The following is a 16,157-nucleotide window of genomic DNA, read 5'->3' on the forward strand; positions in this document are numbered from 1 at the left end:
GATTCGCAGAAATAGAAAACAGTGCCTAACACTTTGAAAGAGACTCTCCTGTTCTTAGCTTTGCCTTAAGGAAAGATGCTGATCGCGTCTATTTTTAAATTTTAAACCACGCATTCTCTACACCCAGCGACGCTTTCTTTGTAACGATGGAAAACCGAGGGATGGCTGAAGTTTCCGTTCTTAGCACAGCCATTGAAGAGAGGGGGTAAAGGCTGTGAAGCCTCGTTGCCTGTGTGACTTTAAATAACGCTACGGATTCTTCTCTCCCTGAAAGCAACTGGAAGGAGTACAGCCGTGACAGCGGCAACACCGCCAGAGGTACTAGAATGACTGTTTCCACGGGAGCCACGCTGGCTCATAGTACAAGCCGCCGTGTGCTCGCGAGCGGCTCCGGGTGGGCAACGCCGTGGAGTCGGCCTGACGTCCACTTCCGACCCCCGCTGGCAGCCGCGGACCCGATCGCGTGTGAAGACTCCGGAGGCGGAGAGGACCTGGGAGCATCCAGGCGCTGTGGCCGTGGCGGGAGCCGAGCGAGCGGCGCGTGGGAGGCTCGAGACCGCACCCCGCGCGCGCGCGCCCCTGCGCTCGCTCCCTTGCTCGCCCGCTCGCTCGCAACGGGCGGCACCACCCGCCGTGGATCCGCTCGGGGAGGCGCCGGTCACGTGGCGCCGGTCACGTGGCCAGCAGCCCGACTGGCGGCGGCTGAGGGAGGCGGAGTCTCGGCCGAGACGCGGGGGGGAGGCGGCGGCGGCGGCGCCGAGGGGCTGCCGGAGGCGGAGGCGGAGAGACACCGGGCCGCCGCCACGGCCGCTCGGGAGGTGAGGCTGCGCGGGGGTCTTCGGCCATGAGGGCCCGGGCGGCGGGAAGCGGGCGGCGGGGGCCGGGCGGTGGGCGCGGCGGGAGCGGCCGGCCGGCGCGGGGCTCCTCAGCGGACCCCCAGCTCTGGCGGCCCGCGCCTTGCTCGCTCGCTCGCTCGCCTTTTGTTCCGGCGTGCGAGGAGATGGGCCGACCGAGGAGCTCAGACGTGTGTGTGTAAATCAGAAGGCGTTTGGCTTGGAGCCATTTTTTTCTTCTCCTTAATTGTGGGGACAGAAAAAAAAATCCCTTCCAACGGTTTTCCCAGGGAGACTGGCTTCGCCGGCCGGGCCTCCCCTCCGTACCTTGTCTCTGCCGGCCTCGGGGTCCCGGGGCGGCTCTCCCTTCCCTTTTCCCCCTTTCTGCCCTCCCCACCTTGAGCCAAGCCCCGCCAGGCAGCGGGTGAGCCGGGTGTCTGCAAAGCGGCCCGGTCACCTGTCGTGGCAGCTGCATGGCAATCCCGGCGCTTCTGCTGTCTGGAGCCTGTGCGGTTTCCTCTGGCAAAATCACGGAGATTCCGCTCCCAGCGCCAAGCCTTCCTCTTTGCCCCTGCGCCCCTCTAACCCAGCTCCTGATGCTGCCGCCAAGTTACACCGTGTTGGGGCAATTAGCAAGGAGGTGTCCACTTCTTTCCCTGGAGGCACCGCTGGCTTGGGAAGGTGAGGGCCATTGAGCTTTGTGGCTTGAATTGGGTGGAGGGGTTGACAGTTGTAAGTGGGGTTGATGTCACTTAGGGACCTCTTTCCACCTGCCTGCCTGCCCAGGTAATGCGAAAGTCAGGTTTAGACTTCTCCCTCTGGGGATAATCTGTTCCCTTGGGGGAGGGGATTATTTTCAGGGTTTCTTTACTTGGGGACGCTCCTCTTTTAAAATTTTCTCTTTTCATTTACTTGTTTGTTTGTTTTCTTACTTATTTACTTATTGAGACGGTCTGTTTAACCCTGGCTGGCCTGGAACTCACTATGAGACCAGGCTGCCCTGATACTCAAAGCCATTGCCTGCCTGCCTGCCTGCCTTTGCCTTCAGAGCTGAGATTAAGGGTTTGTGCCTCAACACCAGGCCCACCTCTGTTTTACAGTGGTCGAGCATTTTAAGGGCATTTCTTTAAGTCCTTGAAGGAGGTTCTAGGAGGGGAAATTGTTCCGAAGGTTTAGAGGAACGTAAAAACCATTCCGAGACCCTTTTATTTTAAATCTGCTTTCCAGTACCTGGAGTCTCCACTCCTTGGTGGGAGTTTAGTTCTTGCAGGAATCCCACGGGGCAAGGTGCCTTGTTCCTGGAGAGTTCCCGTTTCCGCGCACATAACCATACTCCAATCCAGAAAACCCACGGGAAGACTTGTAGCTTTCAGAAGGGTGGCAGCTGGGAGCTGATAGAAAGTCATGTAGCGTGAGCTACATTCCAAATGGAAGTCACATGTGTCCTTTCCTGTGGTACTGTTGGAGAAATGATTGTATGAGCATTTATGAATAGCCACATCTAGTGTTTGCTTCCTCAATTAAAGAAGAGTAGTTTGTGTGAAAGAGTGACTAGATGAGAATTTCTTTAAAACATCAAGGGAAGTCTGTTTTAATAAGGGCTGTGAAAGTAGCAGCATTTCCAGGTGATGGGAGAGTTGTGGCCCTCCAGACTCAGTCTTGGGAGGAAGTCATGTAGGGAAAAATACTTCCAGGCATGAAGGAAAGCCTTTCTTACCCACGTTCTGAGGAATGATAGTATATTTACTAAGCGTATTTTAAACACCTTAGAAACGATGAATGGGAATCATGTTGAACTTTCTTGTTTGCATATGGAGACATAAGAGATGCGTTTAGTGATCCATAACTCTCCCTCCACCACTAACACTTCAGTGGATTTAACCTTTAAAAGGATGAATGATACATGAAACCAGCTTTTCTTTATTTTGTAATGAGTTTTTCCTTCTTTGTCCCCCTTTTATACCTCTCCTCTTTGTCTTTCTAGGTTTATTTTATGTGTTTGTGCCTGAGTGTGTGTATGTGCTGTCTGAAGCCAAAACAGGTGGTTGTGAGCCATCTGATGTGGATGCTGGGAACCAAACCCAGGTCCTCTGTAAGAGCAGCAGGTGCTCTTAGTGTGTTCACTTTAGTATGTTTTCATTATTACAACTACTACTAATAGTAGCAGAGATTATCATTGTCATCATCTTTATTATTATTATTAGTTGTTGTTGTTTGTGAAGAGAGTTTAAATCAAAGCATCCTCTGTTGGTGCTCAGATCCTAAGTAATGAAGCTTGGTGGAGACGCAACCCTTTTTCGAGCCAGAGTTCAGCCCTTTGGATAGTTATAGAACCAAATGTGAACACAGTTTTCTTTTTGAGTTTGCTGCAGGCTAGCTTCAGAAAGGTATTGGATGGCTCTTGTGAGTATGGATAAGGTAGGTGGCAATCAGTGGCTTCATGCCTTAAACAAATTCATAGCATCCATTTTTCTCCTGTTTTCTGTAGAGGGGAAAGGTGAAGACCGTGGGAGTGGCCCCATGGTGCATTTGTTGGCTAAGTGCAGTTAAGCATGGGTAAAGCCTCAGGATGAAATGCTGTGATGTAGTTAGTGCATTCCGTCCTGTTTGGAGCCTTTGAAGTCTGTTGGTCTCCCAGAGCTCATTTGCTCGCACTGAGACTGTTGACACTGCATGGAATTTGAGAGAGCCTTGTCAGATCTTTCAGTTTGCCTGGGGCAATGTTAATTTAGTTACTACATTTTAACATAATTAAAATATTCTATGGTAAAGTATATGATAAAAGCTGGGATACCTTTTACTACTTCTGCCGTTTTGAAAGTTCATTGGCATTAAGTACATTCATTGTTAAAAAAAACACTTACTGCTAAGTTTTCCAGTCTGGAGCCCATCAATCAAGAACTTTCTGTTTTTCCCTTCTCCTAACTTCTGCACCACCTCTTTGCCGCTGTGAAACTAACCACAATTAAAACCACAATAATTTTCCTTTTTTGACTGGTTTCTATCACTTAGCATGTTGTTCTCCACGCTTATCTGTATGTTACAATGTCAGAATTTCCTTTATTTTAAATATCTATATAGCAAAGAATGATATGAATGAAAAGATACGTGGGCAAACTAGAAAAATATGAGTGATATGTATGAAGTACTTCAATATGTGTTGGGCTGTAAAGACTCAGCCAAAGTCGAGCACCTAGAAAAAGGATCTAAGGACGTGGGAAAGTCTTTTTTTTTTTAAGTATTAACTTTATTATTAGCTATTATTATTTGTAGTGCTATTGGATATTGAACCCAGGATTGTAGCATGCGGGCCTGTAGGCCCTCATGTTACCCAGGACCTTGAGCATGCTATAAGTGTTTCTATTTTTTTATTATGGAACAACATTTTAACCATTAAAAAAGGCAGGCACTAGTGTACTCTGAAGCATTTTATCTCTCAGCTTTAGAATTATACAACATCCTTGGTCTTAATTTTAGGGTTACTTCTTTTTCTGTCATTGGATCGTTTAAAAGCAAATCAACTGCTTTGTAATTTTGTCTATATCTTAGTACAGCTCTAAAAAGATTTCTCACAATAAATATAATTATTTTTAAAAATAATTTCTGGGTTATCAAAATAGTTCAGTGGTAAAGGTGCTTAATGCTAAGCTTGATGACATGAGTTTGATTCCTGGAATCCTGGTGGAAGGGGAGAATTGACTCCTACAAGACGTCCTCTGACTACCACATGTGCTCTGCCTCCCCCGTCCCCCATTTCTGAGGAGGATGTGACTCAACACTGAGAGTATTTGCCTAGAGTGTGAGAATTGCCTGGGTTTGATCTGTGATGCTTCAAAAAGAATACACACACACACTTAATATGTCAAATGTCCATTTATTACTCCCCGATTATGTTATGTGTGTGATCTATGGTCTAAAGACAGGAACAGATTTAATTATGGAATCATCTACATGTAGTTGTTTTGAGAACCAAATAAGGTCCACACACTGCAATTAAATAATTTGTTTAGCATTTTCCTCTCCTTCCCTTGCTTTACTGTCCTCTCCCCCCTCCCTCCCTCTGTCTTTTTGAGGCAGGGTCTCATTATGTACCCCTTAACTGTCCTGGAACTTGTTATTTACACCAGGTTGGCCTTGGACTTATGGTCATCATCCAGCCTCCCTAGTGCTGGAATTACAGGTGTCTACGTGCCTGACTTTAAGTCTCTTTTATCCATAGGTTCTCCATCTTTTTTCTCTTTGTAAATTATATTGAAGAAACTGAGTTTTGCAAATTGTGTCCCTATAATGTTATGTACATTGATTTGTTTCTTGTGTTTTCTGTGCATTGCTAGTGACTCCATGAGAAGAATGAGATCCAAACCCCTATGGATGCAAGAGACAATTATAATTTAGTATGGCAGCCTGAGCTTAGGACTAAGATGTCATTGTCAGCTTAATGTTGACAATTTAGACCCTAATTAATGCAAGTGAATTTGGTAAAATTAAAAATCAGTTATGTTGACAGTTTAGGCCTTATTAATGCAAGTGAATTTGATAAAATTTAAAATCAGTTACAGTATGGTATTACTGTGACTTCTATCCCTTTTGATAATTTGAATATTTGGACATCTGCCAGTGTGGAGTGTGAATAAGGATGATAGTAACGCACAGGACTGCTGCATATGAAGGAAAACATTTACTCCTGGGTGCAGAAGAGGTTGAATTTATGTTTTCAGTCTGAAGGGCTGTTGTTAGCCATCTAATAAATACACAGTGTTTGACCTAGAATATCTACAATTAATAGGAATTTATCCTCTGAAATAATGAACACACACTCAGAATGAGAATAAAGAGAGTATGGGAATAGTTTTGCTATCAGTTGGCATTCCACAGACATGGTACAGGATTGGGAAGAAGTCACAGAGAGAGTTGGAATGCATTGATCTAAAGAAAGGAGAAGACAAGGAACTAGATACCTACTGCCTGTTTACTTAAAAGGCAATGTGTTCTTTTTTTTTTTTTTTTTTTTTTTTGGTTTTTCGAGACAGGGTTTCTCTGTGGTTTTGGAGCTGTCCTGGAACTAGCTCTTGTAGACCAGGCTGGTCTCGAACTCACAGAGATCCGCCTGCCTCTGCCTCCCAAGTGCTGGGATTAAAGGCGTGCGCCACCACTGCCCGGCTAGGCAATGTGTTCTTCAGAAATGTTGAGTAATTATCATTTATCCAACAAATTACTGTGAACAGATGAACTTGGGATTTCCTTTTCCTTTAATTATCATTTCCTTTAACGTGTCAGGACTTGTATCAGTGCGTCAATTCTGTTTTTTCCTCTTGCCTTCATAGAAGATTATTGGTCAACATTAAGTTTTGATTTTTTAAAAAAAGATTTATTTACTTATTTCATGTGCATTGGTGCTTTGCCTGCATGTATGTCTGTGTGAGGGAGTTGGATCCCTTGGAATTGAAGTGACATCGACAGTTGTGAGCTGCCATGTGGGTGCTGGGAATTGAACCTGGGTCCTTTGGAAGAGCAGCCAGTGCTCTTAACTGCTGAGTCAACTCTTCAGGCCCTAAATTTTGATTCTTAAGGTCTTTAAAAAATGACACTGTTTTCCTCATTAAATATGGTTGAACCACATATATTTTCTTATGATGTCAGTGAATGGGTAGCAGTTTCTGTACTTACATGGTGTCAGCATACCCTTGAGGAGAGGAGATTAAGAGTAGAATTAAAACAGTAGTCAGCTGTGGTGAGTTACTCCTTTAATCTCAGCACTTCGAGGTGGAGGAAGGCAGATCTCTGATTTAAAGGCAGCCTGGTCTCTATATGGATGTTCTAGGGCAGCCATGGCTACATAGTAAGACCCTGTCTCAAAAAATGGAAGGTAGTGATCTACCTAGAAAGCCTTTGAGAGTAAAAGTGTAGCATTACAGTTTATGGTTTTGTAGATGAGAATGAATAAGCTTTGAAGATAATCTGTGCGACCATGTAAGAGATTTCTCCCTTAAAACTACCCAGCTATTCACTTTATGCTGCAGCAGGCACAAAAGAACTGTAAACACTTTGTGAGGTATTAAGTTGTTAGATTACTAATTAAGTTGTTAGATTGGTAATTTTAATGTTTGAGTGTCTTTTTGAATGGGCATAATAGAGTTATTGAGTTAAAGTTTCTGTAATATATTAATGTCTGCTAAGGCTGAGAATTTGGCTTTTTCAAAGAACAGTTGAAATGTTTGACTCTTGCGTTTTAGTTGTTGGTTTGGCTACTTACTGATTACAGTACTGGCTTCTAAATGCAGTTTTGTTCAGGAACAGGTGTGTTGGTGTGTGCTTATAATCTTTCCACCTGGGAGGCTGAGGCAAAAGGATTGTGAGTTTAAGACCAACCTGGGCTCCATAGTAAAGCCCTGTCTCAACAAATAACATGAAAAACAACTCCTGCTCCCCTTCTTCCATGTGGGAAAGCTCTCCATTGCTCTGTTTTTGAAGTCTACTCAAGAGCTGTGGACAGATGTTACTCATTTTACTGGACACACGTTCTTTTCCCACTAACAAAGGGAAGATAATCGTAGATTATTTGGGGCACCTGACGCCTGATTTGTATGTGCATGAGACTCCTCAGACTCTAGTGGGCCTTCTAGAGCTTGCTCAGAAAAACCATCCAATGCTGCGTCCTTTCCTGTTTCTGATTGTCTGGAGTAGATGTGCCTCCCCTTGCGCACATCGCTAGTTCTGGCAGCTGTGATAAAGTAGTAGTGTTGGAGCTGCTCAGGTGAGCAGCTGGCTGAACTATGAGTCTTGGGACAGTTTAAAATGTACATGAAGAGTAGATGAGCAGTGTTGTTACCACATGTGGGGTGTTTTGCAGGAATACCTTCATTTCTTAAGTTCCAGCAACCCTCTTAGCCAATGTATGTAACAGGTGGAATGTGCAGCATTAGTGGCTGGCGTGTTAAGAGTTGGGTGAGAAGTTAGGCTTATGGCCCTGGCCAGCAGAGCTGACTGTTTCAGTTGTCAGAGTTACTATTAATTGTTACATAATCAGAAAGTGTAACTCTACTTTGGTATTTGTCAAATTAGAGAAACATTGATTTTAAAAAGCAATCTCAGAGCCGGGTGGTGGTGGCGCACATCTTTAATCACAGCATCTGGGAGGCAGAGGCAGGCAGATGGAGCTCTGTGAGTTCGGGGCCAGCCTGGTCTACAGAGAGTTCCAGGACAGGCTCCAAAAGCTACACAGAGAAACCCTGTCTTGAAAACAAAACTAACAACAACAACAACAACAACAAAAAAGCAATCTTGGGTTTAGTCTATCTGGAAGAAGGTTTGAAGAGATCGGATCATAGGAGAGCCAGGTAGATGAATGTGTTTGATGCTCAGGCTGTATTTTCCAGTCCTGCCAGACAATTTGAACCTTTTCCATTTTTCATTCTTGTCATTTTTCCTGTGACATGAGAAAATCAGTTTGGCATTTTATATGTTGGAAATTTATGAAATCCTGTAATATTTTAAAAGCCTTGAATAAAACACAACTAATAAAAGCTAGAAAGCTCACAGCTTCCTTACCTGGTTCATTCGTAATTATTTTAATTCTGTGGCAGAAATGAGAATGAAAGTGGCCTGGTACTGTTTTGTCTCTTCGCTCCATGTAGTCTGAGGAACTTGGGAATGAATGAAGTAGTGTAGGATTGGGGTGCTGCCCAGAATCTATCCATGATAACTTCCCGGAACATTAATTCCACATCTCCTTGGATTTATCATAGCATCTTACTTTGTTTGGTTTGCATCTCTGTCCTTCTTTGGACTATGCTATGTGATAGCTGGGTCTCTATTATCAGCAAAGTGCTAATGTGTGACGTTTACAGATTATCCCTGTAATTCAGTTTTATATAATTGCATCAATCCTTGATTTTGACTAATGACTTCAGGCCTTTTCTGGATTTTGAACAAGCTGAATGGCTGTATAGAATATATTTTTAAAGTGTTTTTTGTTTTCGTTGTGGCTTCTTCCACTTCCGCCTCCTCTTGTTTTTATTTTTATTTTTATTTTGTTTTTAGAGAGAGAGTGTATGTATGTGTTAAGTATGGAGTTCTTTATGTACCTACTGTTTTGGAACTCATTGATCTATCTGCTTACCTCTCCTTCCCAAGTGCTGGGATTGTGCTCAGCTTATTTTTAAAGTTTCAACCAATTCAAATGTTCTGAAAAATTTTGCAACATAATAGGAAGTTTGCATAATGAATGAGATTTGTGTTTATTGTACATTTCTAAGAAAAACAATTGAGAAATATTAACTATTATAGATCTCTCTTAGGCTGAAAATGCTTTTTTTCACGGAGGTAGAGAGGCTCAGCAGTGGTCATGAGGTACTTTCAAATCAACATTCTAAACATTTAATGCACTAAGTTTATTGTAAGATAGAGGGTGGCAGCTGGTCGCTTGTTTCAGAAATGGTGTGACTGTCATTCTTAGTTCTGTTTTCTGTGTGACCTCCTTGTCTATTGGGATCGTATCGATGCATCTCTCTTAGTTGTCTTTCATCCATATTCAGATAGTATACTTTCTCCTTGTGACACAGAAACAAGGCGTATAGTTGGCTTTGAGGAACTGATCTGTTTGTCGTGTGTGTACTAGACCAGCCAAATTTGGAAGAAGTATGGTAACACTGTCAGTTTCTGGAGGTCTGTTTAAGCCAATTACTTCAATCTTTTAATTTTAATCAGTTATTGGACTTTTTACTAGATTGTTAATGACTAGCAAAATTGGTTTGAGTTGGGCCTCCTGTGGTGCTAATGAGCAGTGAAGTGGACCCGAGGTGAGATGTCTGAAGAAGGAAGTGTGCTGTGGAGTCTGGACTCATTCATAAGCTAGAGATGAGTGAGCTCCTAGAAACTTAGGATTTGGTCCAATTCCTTTCTCCATATTCAGTCTACCTGGTCTTACCCACTGTTCTCATTTAGTGATTCAGGAATCAAGCTGTCTTGATATCTAACATAGTTGTCTAACATTATTGGAAGAAAATGTACTGAGATGTAAACCTGTTGTGGAGATAAATACTAGTTCAGAGCGTTCATAGCCACACTTTGTTCCATGTAAAAAGGTAATTTGTTTCTTGGTCTCTGTTATTTTGTGTCTGGAATTTCTCCCTTTTATTCCCAACGTTTCTTCATTTTAATATGGTTATGTGACTGATGCTCTTAATGCTATTCTTACTTTGACAGTGTAAACTGTATGTGTTGGGAATAGCTGGAAAGAAGTATATTCTCTATTTTAATTGTATGTCCCCTTTGTTTGTTTGTTTTTGGAGACAGGGTTTCTTTATGTAGCCCTTGCTGTCCTGGAACTCTATAGATTAGGCAGGTCTCGAACTCAGAGGTTATCCTGCCTCTGCCTTCCAGAGTGTTGGGGTTAAAGGCGCACACCACCACTGCCCCTCTTCTGTTCCCTTTTTGTGTGTGTAGCTTAGTGCAGGCGTATGGCTTCACGCAGGTCCATGAAATGAAGACTCAGAACACCTTGAGAATAAATTTAACCTTTTGACTGCAGGGGCCTCAGCCTCTGTGAACTGAAGTGCTTTCCCTTTGCCTCTTGGCATCTTTATTTTTTTTGTTATGTTTGCACTTTAGCCTCTAGATTTCCATATCTCAAAACCACATGAATGAAGCTTCCAAAGTGCCAAGTACAAATACCTGATTCAAGAGGTACCAGAGTTTTTTGTGTTTCCTCATAACCAGTTTGCATAGGCTTTGTATTTATATCCATGGAAAACTCTCAGACAAGATTCACTTAGGGCAACAAAAGGATGGATTGGGGACTAAGTATTAACTCCAGAGCTAGGCCAGGTATGGCCGGAGGAAGGGGTGTGTGTGTGTTACAGATAGTGAGGGTAGCTTGCTAAACCCTCTGGTGCTGGCTCAGCAGGACTCTCTGTTACACATTTTTACTTAAAAAACAATATAAATCAGTCAACCAATTATACTTTACTGGGCATGGAGGTATACATTGTTAATCCCAGTACTTGGATTTCTGTGAGTTCAAGGCCATCCTGGTCTACAGAGTGAGTTCAGGAAATACATAGTGAGACACTGCCTTAAAAAAAAAGAAACACACACAGAATTAACAATCAAAATGATGTTAAAATGGATCAGTTTTAAATTATTTTATTTATTTTACATCTATGGGTGTTTTGCCTGTATGTATGTTTGTATACTACGTATGTACCTGCTATCCACAGATGCTAGAAAGAGGGTGTTGGATCCCTTGGAATTGGAGTTACAAACAGTTGTGAGCTGGGAATTTAACCTAGGTTCTCTGGAAGAGCAGTCAGTGCTTTTAACTGTTAAGCCATATCTCCAGCCCAAAGATACATCAGCTTTAATTTAAATTATTAAATGTGGTAAGATACATGTTTTTCTTTGAGTATGTGAATCTCTAACTGTCCTAGAAAATGGAGCTGTAGGTGTGAGAAGGCACCCACCTGTCTTGTTTTCCTGTTTGCTTTTATGTTGAGACTAATGACTGGTGCTGAAATTTGAGTGTAGTTTTGACATGGCAGGCTTTTGTACTCCTCAGTCCCCTCTTAGGACTTCACATCTGTTTTGACTTGACTCCTGTTGCAGGTTCTGAGTAGTTGAGTTTGATGTATTGATTTGGAGAGGAAAAATTTTAGGTTCAAGGAGACTTTGGAGCCATGTGTGGTTGGTTATACATGCTTTTCTTTAGCCTAGCCCCAAGAGTCAGAGGCAGGCAGATCTCTGTGAGTTCCAGGACAGACAGGGCTGTTCCATAGAGAAACCCTGTCTTGATAAAAACAGCCAACCAAACAACCATAATAGGAGACTTTGGTTTGTAATGGAAGACAAAAGTTGGCTGTGCTGGTTAGTTCTATGTCAACTTGACAGAGCTAGAGTTATTTGAGAGGAGGGAAGTTCAATTGAGACATTGTCTCCTTAAAACAGAGCTTCTCAACCTCTGGGTCACTATCTCTATGGTGATCAAATGACCCTTTCACAAGGCTTGCCTAAGACCATCAGAAGACACCGATATTTACATTATTCATAACTGTACCAAAATCACAGTCATGAAGTAGCAACAAAAAAAAATGTTATGGTTGGGGACTCACCACAACTTGATTGAGGACTGTATTAAAGGGTCACAGGTTGAGAACCACTGATACAAGATCAGGCTGTAGAGAAGCCTGTAGGGAATTTTCTTAGTTAATGATTGATGTGGGAGGGCCTACCCATTGTGGTTCTATGAGAAAGTAGGTTGAGCAAGCCTGTTAAGCAAAACCCCTCCGTGGCTTTTGCATCAGCTCCTGCCTCCAGGTTCTTTCCTGGTTTGAGTTCTGCCTTGGCTTCCCTCAGTAGACTAGGATTTAGGATATGAAAACCAAATCAACCCTTTCTCCCCAAGCTGCTTTTAGTGATAGTGTGTCCTCACATCTCAACAACACTGAGACGGTAGCCTTTGGCTGAGGAAGCTGCAGTGACTTGTGCTCTAGAGGAACCCCTGGCTGGGGAAGCACAAGCATTGGGTGCAGTGGGAAGGAGTGTCTGGTTTAGTGAGATTTGGAATGTGGGTTTGGACATGTCATACATTAGGAATGTGTGAGAACAGTTGTAGCCATGGAACAAACACTTAACCAAGTAGCTTTTTTTTTTTTAAGATAACTTGGAATTTACTGTGAATATTATTTTCTTACATGTGTATTACAGATATTTTCAGTTTGCCTTTCAGATTTATGTTTGTGATGTATTTTGATATGTCAAAGTTGAAATTTCCTTATGGATGTAAACTTGTTTGTCTTTTCCCTCATAGTTTCCACCGTATGAGTTGTTTCTTTCCTTTCTTCCTTCTATTTATTTTTTTGCTTTTGAGACAAGAGTCTTACTATGTAACCTTGGCTGTCTTGGAACTAACTTAGTATATAGACCAGATTGGACTCAAGCTCACAGGCCGCCTGCCTCTGTCTGCCTCAGGGATTAAAGGTGTGTGCTGCCGTACTTGGCACTACTGTATGATTTCTTGGAAAGTGTCAGTTTGAGTGTGAGAGATGACGTGCTAATGCCATGGTGATAAGGCTCTTTTTTCATGCTGGAACTTGTATACCATATTTAAAGATTTTGGTTTTTATTTCAAGAATAGAGCTTCTGGAGGATTTAAATACTGGTATATGGCATGAACACGGAGGTAATTTAGACCATCCCCTCCAAAGAAAACTTTGGATAAACGGTTTGATTTGCTGAGCAAGCAAGGAAGCAGTAAATGACTAATGCCCTCTTGATTGGTAGGTGCATCCACAAAGTATTATGAGCATCTTGGAATTCTGTGAAGGGAGCATCCTTTCTTCATGTATGCCCCTGGGTATGTATAGAAAGTAGCTTTCATGAATCCTTTCTTAGAAATAATTGTGAATAGCCTGTCATTCTCTTGGTCTGATTATTTGAAAAATATCAGCTAAGAAATATATGTTAATATTATAAAAACAGGCTACATGTTTTTAATGTATATAAAAATTTTTAAGGATGACTAGGGCTTATTGTTAAAATACTGTTTCTTTTCCATGCATGATTTCCTAGGTTCAATCCCTAAACCAGGGGAAAAAAAGTAGGATAATCTAATGTTTCTCTAGTTGACCTTTTCCCATCACCCTAAGTTCCCTCCATATGATATGGTGTGATCTGATTCACATACTTATAAATATGTTAATAAAACTGACTACATCTAACAAAATTCGGCAGGGATCCTGTCTAAACCCTTAGTGGAACTACAATGAAAAGCTATGTTACTTCTGTAATTACAACAGGATGTGATTGATCCTTCTTATTTTTTACCTGTTGTGTTGTGAGGAGACACCTCCCCTGAATGCTTTTAAGTCTGATGGTCTGTTGGCATCTAGGTATGATGTTAGTTGTGTTTAGGAATCTTCCGTGTAAAGGTGGGAGGGATTGCTTTCAGGTGGTGGCAGGTGTGCTTCCTGCCAAGTTGGCATAATGGAAACAGGGCTCTTCTGAGTTGCCATCTGTTTCTGGTTGATTGGAAACCAGCAGTGATTTCTGAGGAGTGAGGAACTGTTCCGTTTATGTTGAAATAGTTAGGAATTAGTAATGCATAGACCATGCTGATCAGGTCTCAAAACTGCCTGGAGGAGTTCAGACTGTTGAGTGAGTTTTGTTACCCCTAAACTCAGAAGATGACTGCTTGGCTCAACCCTCTTCCCAGTCCCTGAAGAGACAATTCTTTTCTTCCCACCCACACTATAAACACTTGGCCTTGTCCAAGTACTATATTGAGTTTGTTGGGCCAGGGGCATATTATTTATATGCCTACTGTCCACTGCCCCTAGTATGTGTCCTAAGGGGTTTTGTCTGTCTCTTACTTTTTCAGGGGGCTTGTTTTTGTAAATTATGGTAAATGTAACAAACCTACTATTTTATTGTGTGTGTGTGTGTGTGTGTACAAGTGCATGTGTGTACAGTTTTGTGTGGGTACAAGTGTGTGAGCATTTGTGTGTGTATGTCTACTCAGAAGATACCTTAGCTATTGTTCCTCATGTGTTGCCTACTTTGTGTTTTGAGACAGTCTTGCACTGTTCCGGAACTTACAGAATTTGCAAGACTGGCTGATTGGCTGGTCTATGAACCTGGTGTGCTGCGGGAGCTACTTTTACTCCTTCAGCCAATAGCCTTTGAGATACCAGCCCACTGGGGTGTGGTATCTTTCGCTTTAAAAATAAGTGCTGCAGCCCTCTCTCTCTCTTGCTTACTTCGGATTCTGCTTCTGGCTATCAGACGCTTTTCCTGTTTGTGCAGGAGGCTGTTGTCTAGGATGGTGATCTGTAAGTTTTTTTTCCCTTTAAATAAATAACCCTTTTATTAATCATAATTCCAAATTGGTGTGGGATTGTTTTGTTTTGTGACTTACTCCTTTACTGGTGTATCTTCTGGCCTCTGCCTCCCCAGCACTGGGGTTACAGGCATGTGTCATCATACCTGACTGTTTTATTTGTTTTTTATTATATTTATTTATTACGTAAACAATATGTCAGCATGCTAGAAGAGGGAACCAGATCTCATCATAGATGGTTGTAAGCGACCAAGTGGTTGCTGGGAATTGAACTCAGGACCTCCAGAAGAATAGTCAGTTCTCTTAACCACCGAGCCATCTCTCCAGCCCTTGTTTCTTTTTCTAAAGATAAGATCTCACTATGTAATCCTGGCTAGCCTGGAACCAGCTGTATAGACTAGGCTGATCTCAAACTCACAGAAGTCATTCTACCTCTGTCTCCCCACTGTTGGGATTAAAGACACGAACTACCATGCCCAGGTGGCATGGGTTCTTTAGTCTTATCCCCCAAATTTTGCTTTGTTTCTCATGTATTGTGCTCAGCAGTACAGAACAGAACAACTTGTTTTCCGTTTGACCTAGCAGTTAATTGATAGGTTAACTAGAGGAGTTAATGATCAGTAGTCCAGTGACCTACCAGAAAGTATCTCTTAAGCCTCAGCTGTGGCTTGGGTTGGGGGCACCATGTCTTGCCTCTTCTAAAATAATGAAAAAAGTCTCTAGAGACCTCTGTTAGTCAGGGAGTTCTTGTAACAAGTCAGAGTCCTAATTGGACTAAAATGACAAGATTTTATTGGATGGATCTGCTTGTCTGCAGAATCTAGACCAGGGATCAGAGCAGAGCCTGGGAGGCTACATGGCAAAATCTGGAACCTCCACCCCCTCCCTAGTCCCTTGTTTAGCTTCCTTCCCTCAGTGCTTCCATCATAGACAGAATTTTTTACTCTTTGATCAAGGAGCTAGAACCTGGCTGCCAGCCAGCTCCCCCTTCCCTCTCCATCTTTCATATTAAAGATCCAGGTGTCTGGAGAGAGACTTACTTTCTCATGTCTATTAGGTTAGCATAAGGATTTGCATTTTCAGATGGTGAATTTAAATAATTGTAACTAGGCTCAAGTACATCTTTATTAATCAAAATAGAAGTCTATAATCAACATGATTATGCCAATGAATGCTTGTGTTTAGTACTAAAGTGTAAGAACCCATGCTTCAGGATTTGATGGCCTGTTGGAAAGCACTTTCTGCATCCTGCTGATCATGGAAATATTTCCTCTGCACAGTGTTGAGATACTGAAGATGTTTGGGTAGTCAGTTGTGGAGAGGTCAGGTGAATGCAATGCATAGGATAAAAGTTTGTAGCCTGATTCATTCAACTTTTAAAGTGTTGATTTTATGATGTGGTGTTGAGCATTGTCAGTGGAGAACATTTGGCCACTTCTGTTGATCAATGACTTTACTAACTGGGGTACAGAATATTGTAGTGGGATTGTATT

At 42.4% G+C, this 16,157-nt stretch overlaps 1 protein-coding gene across 1 annotated transcript in view; it reads left to right on the top strand.

The window, feature by feature from the left end:
- The first annotated feature begins 697 nt into the window (after positions 1-697).
- Tulp4 (TUB like protein 4) overlaps positions 698-16,157 on the top strand; it is a 164,358-nt gene continuing 148,898 nt past the window's right edge. The window contains exon 1 of the mRNA XM_075950539.1: positions 698-818. The gene's annotated coding sequence lies outside the window, so the exon portion shown is untranslated. The remainder of the gene's footprint in view (positions 819-16,157) is intronic.

Source organism: Microtus pennsylvanicus, chromosome 1 (assembly GCF_037038515.1).
Source record: "Microtus pennsylvanicus isolate mMicPen1 chromosome 1, mMicPen1.hap1, whole genome shotgun sequence".
Lineage (NCBI taxonomy): Eukaryota > Metazoa > Chordata > Mammalia > Rodentia > Cricetidae > Microtus > Microtus pennsylvanicus.